The 9,777-nt window shown below is 39.1% G+C and overlaps 1 pseudogene; it reads right to left on the bottom strand.

Moving 5' to 3' along the window:
• Window positions 840-8,030, bottom strand: LOC109227207 (annotated as a pseudogene).

Genomic DNA, 9,777 nt, shown 5'->3' with positions numbered 1-9,777 from the left:
TTTTGTCTACCTTGGTCCATTTGCTTTGCCTCTAGCTTAACTTGATGATAAAATATATAAATTGTATTCTACATTGGTGCAAAATAAGAATTCAATTAATGATGCCAGGCATTGCACTATGTTCAACTAGAATAATTAATTTGGACAAAATTAATCGCTCCACACCCTCTTTGGATCAGCGCCTAAAAAGGTTTCGGTTTCTCAAATGCAGAGTGAAAAAAGAATGCAAACCTGAAAACCAAGATCTGATCAACTCCTTTTCACCCTTCAGCTCACCAGGAAGCAAATTATATCTTGAAGGAAAACCATTCTGACTCATCTTTACTGAATTAAGACTACAGCTAACAACCAGGGGCTGGGTTCACGTGAATCCAATAACTTTTGTCTAGACCCTGTAATCTATATATGCATTGAAAAATTCCCTAAATATATATAAATACTTGACTGTGAATCTATATTAACTTGAGATACGCCTCTGCTAATAAGCTACACTGCTACATGGTTATAGTTCACCATTTTGGTCAAATAGCTTTAAGCCCGATCTCACATCCTCGCAGTGCCTAACATGAGGAACAATTTTGCTCGTATCCGTTCCCGTTTTCTTTTTACAATCATAGTTAGGTGGGGAGTGGAAACATGGCTCCAATGATACAGCTCGAACACAAGGCGGATTATGGGCTGTCCTGTTCTCAGGCCTGTATAGGATCCAGGGCTTCATACCTCCAAGACCCTGAGCCACATATCCAAACGTGGACCGCGCACTTGTAACCAATTTGTCAGTTAAACTCAGTAGATACATTTCTGCTGTTGAGAAGAAAGGAGTAACTTGAGCATTGGCTGTAGTTAGCATATTTATGTATAGTTAGTCAATTAGAGAATTAGTGAAATAGCTAATGGTTGTTACATGAGTTAGTTACACGTGTATAAAAGGATAGATGTACAGTGTAATAGATAGATGGAAAATAACAGTTGAGTTTTTCACTGTTCCATTCATTCTCTTCTTCAGACCTTCTCTCTACTTTCTTCTCTTCTTCCTTCAATCTAGGGCTCGTACAGGTAATCAATCCTCAATCTTCAGCATGGTATCAGAGCTCCGAGCTCGAAATTAAAGCTCAGAGATTGATCCGCACCTCCTGTACTTTTTCAATTTCTTCAAAAAATTGAAACTCTATTCATTTCTCAACTCAAAACTGGTCAACAATGGCGGTTGATGACTTGCAAAATGAAAGTCCTAACACTACGGTTGAAAACGTCTCGCATGCATCATCAGAGGATGAATTTGAGGAAGGAGTGACCGTAGCAACCACTCATCCTTTGTATCTAGCTCCCGGTGATACAAGTGGAATATCCTTGATCTCGTTTCAAGTGACTGGCACAGACAATTACTCTCTATGGCATCGATCTATGAGAATTGCACTACTTGGTCGAAATAAGCTAGGGATTGTCGATGGCAGGTGGCCTAAGGAGCGATTCCGTGAAAAATATTGGTATCAATGGGAGAGGTGCAATGCAATCGTCTTGTCATGGTTGATGAATGCAGTTGTTCCCACACTGATCAGTGGAATTGCATATGCTACCAGTGCTCAGGTAGTTTGGATGGATATGCAGGAATGATTTGACAAGGTAAATGATACACGTTGCTATAATTTACACAAGGAGATTGCCACGCTACATCAAGGTACTGCATCTATTTCAGTTTACTACTCAAAACTCAAAGACCTTGGGATGAGATTGAATCTGTAGTACCTACTCCTGGGTGTGATTGTGTCAAAACAAAAGAATTTATTGTGCATTTGCGTAAGCAGAAGGTTTATCAATTCTTAATAAGCCTAAATGACTCTTACTCTCAAGCGCGTAGTCAAATTCTTATGATGAAACCCCTACCAACAGTGAACCAAGCACATGCTATGCTTATGAGTGATGAAAGTCAAAGATCTGTGGCTGCCAATGCTGGTATACTAGGATCTGCTCCTAATGCAAACATGAATGCTTATGACTCTACTACTTTGTATAGTGCTAAGCCTAGTTTTAATCCAAAGTTCAGAAAAAATTACAATATTCAATGTGACTTCTGTAAAATGAAAGGCCATAGCAAAGAAAACTGCTACAAAATCATAGGATATCCACAAGACTATAAGACTAAAAGGAAAGGAGGAGCTGGTGTTCATAATGCTGTGGTAGAGTCCAGTTATGGTGTGCCTTTGCACAATACTCATACTTCTCAGGACAGGGCTATGCAACATATGCCCATGTATCAAAACAATCAATATATGAGTCAGGTCTCTGAGGGCTTACAGGGTCAAGGAATTTCAAGCATTCAAAAGCAGGAAAGTGCTTCCTCTTCTCAGTCCCAGGGATCAGCAAACTCTACATCACAAGGTGGTGGTTTTCCATTTACCAAGGAGCAATATGATCAGATAATGCAGATTCTGAACACTAGTCATCCTCCTCCCACTCAAGCAAATGCTGCAGGTATTGATACTGCCCTCTTAGCATCCTCTAATTCACAAGAACAAGAGTGGATCATTGACACAAGTGCCACAAACCATATGGTGTCAAATGTAGACTTATTGACTAAATCCTCCCTAGCTACAACTTCTAAGTCTAGAAGAGTTTTGTTACCCAATGGAGATGTTACTCAGGTTTCTCAGGTTGGAGATAGCCACATTTCAGATAGGAGCACTATTAAGGAAGTGCTTTATGTTCCTCAATTCAAATTCAACTTACTCTCAGTCTCCAAGGCTACAAGAGATCTAAGATGTTTTGCCTCCTTTTATCCTGATTTCTGTGTATTTCAGGATCTCTTCAGTGGCAAGGTGAGGGAGATTGGTAGGGAAAGAGAAGGCTTATACTTTCTACAGAGACATGGGACCAAGAAGCTTACTGCTGTTGCTCTAGTTGCAGCTGGAATAAAGTCAAGAACTACAGATATTACCTTGTGGCATAAAAGGCTAGGTCATATGTCTAGTATTGTACTGAGAAGATTGTTTCCTGCTAAACTAGCTAGTATAGTTGATACCATTAATAAGTGCACTGTCTGTCCTTGTGCTAAACAAACTAGACTGTCATTCCCTACTAGCTATAGCAAGAGCACTGATGCATTTGATCTAATTCATGTAGATGTTTGGGGTCCCTACAAGTATGCAACTTTTGATAGCAATAAATACTTCTTTACTGTTGTTGATGACTTTACCAGGATGACTTGGTTGTTTCTTCTGAGGCTAAAATCTGATGTGTGTGTTGTTCTCACTCAGTTTATTGCATTTGTTCAGACTCAGTTTAATAAAACATTGAAGATTATCAGATCTGACAATGGTGCTGAATTTGTTAACTCTGTGTGCCTCACCTTGTTCCAAAAACATGGTATTATTCATCATATGACATGTGTCTACACTCCTCAGCAGAATGGAGTTGCTGAGAGGAAACACAGGCATATTCTAGAGGTGACTAGAGCATTAAGGTTTCAGGCAAATATTCCCATCAAGTACTGGGGTCATTGTGTTCTTGCAGCAGCCTATATTATCAACATGATGCCATCTTCTGTACTTAATGGATTGTCCCCATTTGAGCTATTATATGGTAGGGCACCCAACTTAGAGCACTTAAGAATACTTGGTTGCCTCTGCTATACCAAACAGGTTCATGAGACAGACAAGCTCCTACCTAGAGCTAGACCTACAGTCCTTATGGGCTTCTCTGATTCTCAAAAAGGATACATTCTGTTAGACTTGGAAAGTCATTGCTTCATTGTCAACAGAGATGTTTCTTTCAGGGAAGATATTTTTCCTTTCAAGGATTATCCTACATCTATACCACCTGTTTTCTTGCCCCCTGATCCTACTCCTGCTGATACTGACTCTACCTCACCTTCATCTTCTTCTTCTAGTTCTAATTCAGATCATGCTACTAATAGTTCAGAACATGACTCATCACCTCAGCACCAATCACCAGCAGGAGTGGTTCCATCTGAATTGCATTCTCAGGATCCTAGCTACCCTGGCCTAAGGAGGTCCTCAAGGCCTAGGCAGGCTCCTCTTTGGCCGAAGGACTTTGTCTCTTTGCCTAGTCATTAGGGAGTGCCCTACTCTATCTCCAATTATGTGTCATACCATGGTATCTCTCCTACTTATCAGGCCTATCTAGCTGCATTTTCCACTATAGTGGAACCCTCCTCTTTTGAAGAGGCTGTTCAAGACCCTAGGTGGGTGGAAGCCATGCAGGTAGAGATTGCTGCATTGGAGGCTAACCACACTTGGGATGTGATTCCTTTGCCCACTGGTAAAACTCCCATTGGGTGTAAATGGATTTACAAGGTCAAGTACAAGGCCTCAGGTGAGGTGGAAAGGTTCAAGGCCAGGCTTGTTGCTAAGGGTTATAGCCGGCAAGAGGGCATTGATTATCAAGAGACTTTCAGCCCAGTTGTGAAAATGGTCACTGTCAGATCTGTTCTTGCAGTAGCTGCCTCTGAGAATTGGCACATCCATCAGATGGATGTGTACAATGCCTTCCTACAGGGGGATTTGCATGATGAAATCTATATGACATTGCCTCAAGGATTTCAGAGTCAGGGGGAGAATAACACATGCAGACTCTTGAAATCCTTATATGGCCTCAAACAGGCACCAAGACAATGGAATGCCAAGTTGTCTGAAGCACTTGTGCACCTAGGATTCATGCAGAGTCAACATGATCACTCACTATTTGTAAAAGGAGCAGGCAAATACACAGTTATCATCCTTGTCTATGTGGATGATATGCTCCTAACTGGACCTGATCTAACTCTCATAAGTGCTGTCAAAGCTCAGCTACAACTGACCTTCAAAATGAAGGACCTTGGAGAGTTGAAATATTTCCTAGGCATTGAGTTTGCTAGGTCTCAACAAGGTATTCTGATGCATCAAAGGAAATACACACTGGAGCTCATTTCTGAGTTAGGACTGGGTGCTGCAAAACCTGCAACTACTCCTATTGAAGCTAATGTCAAACTTACTACTAAGGAGTATGGTGCACTTGAAGGCACAACAGATGAGCTTCTAACAGATCCCAGTCAGTACCAGAGGTTACTAGGGAAACTACTTTACTTGACACTCACACGACCAGATATAGCATATAGTGTTCAAACTTTGAGTCAGTTTATGCAGAAGCCAAAGAAGTCTCATATGGAAGCTGCACAAAGGGTGGTCAAGTATGTAAAAGGGCAGCCTGGGCAAGGCATACTGATGTCCAGCAGGAAGATGAACACCATTACAGCATATTGTGATGCTGACTGGGCTGCTTGTCCCCTTACAAGGAAGTCAGTAACTGGTTTCTTTGTGAAATATGGTGAGTCATTAGTGTCGTGGAAGTCAAAGAAGCAAAGCACTATATCCAGAAGTTCAGCAGAATCAGAATATAGAAGCATTGCAACAACAGTAGCAGAGTTAGTGTGGATACTCGGATTGTTCAAGGACATTGGAGTGAGTGTTGACCTCCCTGTGAACATATTCACAGATAGTAAAGCAGCCATTCAAATAGCTGCTAATCCAGTATTCCATGAACGTATGAAACATATCGAAATCGACTGTTATTTTATAAGGGAGAAAATACAGAATGGGCTAGTGAAGACTGAGTATGTGGCAACTAAGGATCAACTAGTAGATATACTAACAAAGGGGTTAACCAGAGTTCAACATGAGTATTTGTTGTCCAAGCTAGGGGTACTTGATATTTTTGTACCACCTAGCTTGAGGGGGAGTGTTGAGAAGAAAGGAGTAACTTGAGCATTGGCTGTAGTTAGCATATTTATGTATAGTTAGTCAATTAGAGAATTAGTGAAATAGCTAATGGTTGTTACATGAGTTAGTTACACGTGTATAAAAGGATAGATGTACAGTGTAATAGATAGATGGAAAATAACAGTTGAGTTTTTCACTGTTCCATTCATTCTCTTCTTCAGACCTTCTCTCTACTTTCTTCTCTTCTTCCTTCAATCTAGGGCTCGTACAGGTAATCAATCCTCAATCTTCAGCATCTGCCAACACCTTTCTTTCGTGCATAAGATTCTCACTTTGCTGATATATCTCCTGACTCGGCTGGTAAATACCAACAATCTTTCCTGTCACGGTAGGATGCTTCCAATACATGTTCCCGAACTCTTCAGCGTATCCAGGGCTTAGAGAAGTCATCAGGACGGCTATGTTCTTCTTCTGCTTGTTCCTCGTCGGGTTGAGTACTATTGGCTCCCCCTGATTCATTTGTGGCAGTAGATTCTCCTTCATTGTACAATCTAATATCTGATCCAATACATACTTTAAAGGACCAACATCTGATTCAAAGACTCTAATTTGAATGCCTAATATTTCATCAGCTTGTGCTAAATAAGCTTGATAGTATCTCATAACAAGCCCCCATACAGAATTTGTGGGATGTAACAGGTATCTACCTAGAAAATGGAAGATAGTTTCTTTTTCTGGAAAAAGATTACTTAATTCTTGCTCGAACGATGGTATCAAGAAAAGAAAAGGCACAAAATATTCATCTCACTTCATGACCAACCAAGGAATTTTCTGGAGAAAACTTTGGTCCTGGTCACAGAAAAATAATTTATCTTGATCATCGTAGTCATGAGCTAAATAGAGGTAGATGGAAGGAGGTAATATTGAGCCAGTTGTATAATTGCCTTTGATGATATCGTTTTTCACCATATAACCATAGGAATGAGGAGATTTCTGATCAAAGGTACTGAACTGATTGATTATAGGGAAATCTGGAGGTAGAAACCAGGAAACCTCTGGAAAAGGTTCACAGAAAAGACCAGGCATATTAACTCCAGGATCAACAAGTAGGACTCGGTTTGTAAGAAGAGCATATAGGAAAGCTGAAGCTAAGGTTAGTATCCTATTTCCTAAACCACTATAGGAAATCCAAACCAAGTAATTACAATCTGCAGAACCCGATATGTATTGACCAGACTTGATAAGCTCGACGCTTTTGTTGTATAATTCTGTATGATGTCCACATTGCTTATGAAGAGCCTCGTAGTTTCGTAACCTTGAGATGAGGTAAGACGATGGCTTGTGATGCAGTTCTTTATAATATAAGGCTGACTCGTATCTACTCAGACAAGATCTTTCATCAATTCCAGAAGGAAGGAGGCCGCCAAGCAGTTTATCTTTCTGCACCATGACTGGCCGATGACTACCATATTCTTCAGAAACTGAGGCTGAAAAAACCAAAAAAAGAAATTAAACAATTAAGAAAAGTGATTACATACTTTATCAGTAAAACAAACAGATCACAAGCATTTATCTAACTGTTGGATCCACAATCAAACTAGAAGAGCAAGCTTGCAAGCAAAACACAAAAGGCAAATGTCTGCAGAAGGCAGTCAAAGCCATTACTTTGTCTTCAAACAACTATCCGTTTTTACCCCCATTGCAACAATGCAGGGAAAATCAGAGAATGATATGGGATTCAATAGTGGAACAGCAAATGAATCAGCTCTCAACCAAACAACAATATTGCTGCATGTTTGCAATTATGAAGATGCAACTGCAACTAGTAATTAATTATAAAAACCAAAACCACATAAACAAAACAGGCTGCATATATATGTACACTGACAGCTTGATTCACCTAAAAAAAGGGTAGAATTTACTATAAGTTAAACACAAAGCTGAAGAATGGGGGAATGAAGTACCCATTTGGAGGTTTAACATTAAAGATTCGAGCTTCAGCCAAAGTCTGGAGGCTATCAGAAGCAAAGTCCCTGAGTATAACTGAGGCCGTCAATAGAACTGTCAAAACCATTACACAAACAATGAGAACACCATTAAATTTGATGGGATTCAGATCCCATCTCGCTTCTGAACTCATAGAATTACAGGGTTATTCTTCCAATCTAAAGATACTAATCACTGAAGCTTTTACTCAACCTCTTTCTTGTTAATATGGTGTTTGCACGGGGCAGCCACTTAAGCGACTAGTATTTAGAATTTAACTACTGGAGTACCTTTTAGCAAACATGGCCTCTTTATTGCATTTTCTTCATCTTGTTGGTTGAATATGTGGTTTAAAAAAAAAACTTTTGAACATATTTTGCTTCATTGTTAATCAAGATCCATAATCTATGGTGGTCAGCTTATATTTTAATGGTCATGTCTCCCAGATTTATATATGATAAATTTGGAAAACGAAGAAATGGTTGGTATTTTTATACGCATATGCTGGACGTTAATGAAGTCTTTAATACATTTTATTTGCATTTTGTAAATTTTCTCAAATGATTAATTCTCTATCTATTGGTTAACCCCAATACTAACTCAGAATTTCAATAACCTCGCAAAATAACTGCTGCTGCTGCTGCTGTAATTAATGCCTCTATCTCAGTGTTTGATTCTGATCGCTGAAGCGATGCTAATCAGGAAATCTCTGAACTAATTATTTGCCAAAATTGGAAATTAAGATATTCATTGTGTATATATATATATATATATATATATATATATCTTTTTCATGGGTTAATTAAATGATGGAAGGAGAGGATCAGAAAAAGGCATTAAATTCCAGAGAATATAAAACTGGGAGTGACTCTTAATAAAAAGAGTAATAGTAAAAATTAAGCTACGAATAAATAAGAATGGTTACTCAATTGTTACGTTAAACGAGAGTTCTACCACATGGGACTCCTGAATTACTATGGCTTTGTTCGATACTATTTTGCTTCAAGATCCTTCATCCATGGCTTTTGTTTCACGCAAAAGCATTTGCTCTTTTGGCATGTTTTTCGCTTCTCCGGTTAGGCACACTACTAGAATTCCGCCAAAAATCGATCAAAAAACCCGACAAAAATTGGTCGGTTATGGCCAATTACCGACCAAAACGCGACCATTTACGTGTGGACGGTATTTTGACGGTCGGAAAAGAATACCGATCAATGTTGGTCGGAAATTACCGACCAACGTTCGTCGGTAAATTAAATTCAAAAAAAAAATATTGCAAAAAATAAACCAACAAAAGTTAGTCGGTATTTTAATTATGTAATAAAAAGATTCACCATCTGGGAATCGAACCAGGGTGTGTACTATGGTAGGATACTATTCTACCATTAGACCATAGATGCATTTTGTTTTAAGATTGTCTTTTTTTTTTTTAAATTTAATTTATACTCTTTAATTGTATTTTCGCACGAAAATAACCAACCAAAGTTGGTCGGTTTTATTAAAAAATAAAATTACCGACCAAAATTGGTCGGTTTTTTAAAATGACCGGCCGAATTAACCGACCAATTTTGATCGGTTTTTTTAATATTAATTTTTATTTATTTTAATTGAAAAACCGACAAAAGTTGGTCGATTTCTTGAAAAACAAATTTTGCGGGACTCAAAAATAGTTTCCCGCATTTTGCGCCAAAGAAAATCGATCAAAGTTGGTCGGTCTCGTAAAAAAAAATTAAAAAATTAAATATTTTATAAAACCGACCAACTTTGGTCGGTTTTTCGGCCGTTTTTTTGACCGACCAAAGTTGGTCGGTTTTTCTTCATCGATTTTTGCCGAATTTCAAGTAGTGGCAATTAAATCTCATTAATTGCACTGATTTACTTCAAGTAGCTAAAGACTTTCTATTATGGTGGCATCAACGTATAATTAATAGAGCCGTCAATATGGGCTTGCCCGTTGTGCCGCCCAGCCCAGCCCGTGATTTAGCAGGGCTGAGCTAGAATTTTTGGAGCCCATTTAAAAATGAGGCTTTTAAGCCCGACCCGAGTAAGCCCGTGGCCCGTGGGGCTTGGCTGAGGC

Source organism: Nicotiana attenuata, chromosome 6, assembly GCF_001879085.1.
Source record: "Nicotiana attenuata strain UT chromosome 6, NIATTr2, whole genome shotgun sequence".
NCBI classification, from domain to species: domain Eukaryota; kingdom Viridiplantae; phylum Streptophyta; class Magnoliopsida; order Solanales; family Solanaceae; genus Nicotiana; species Nicotiana attenuata.
Note: the sequence above shows the minus strand (reverse complement) of the source record. Positions and strands in the feature narration are given on the sequence as shown.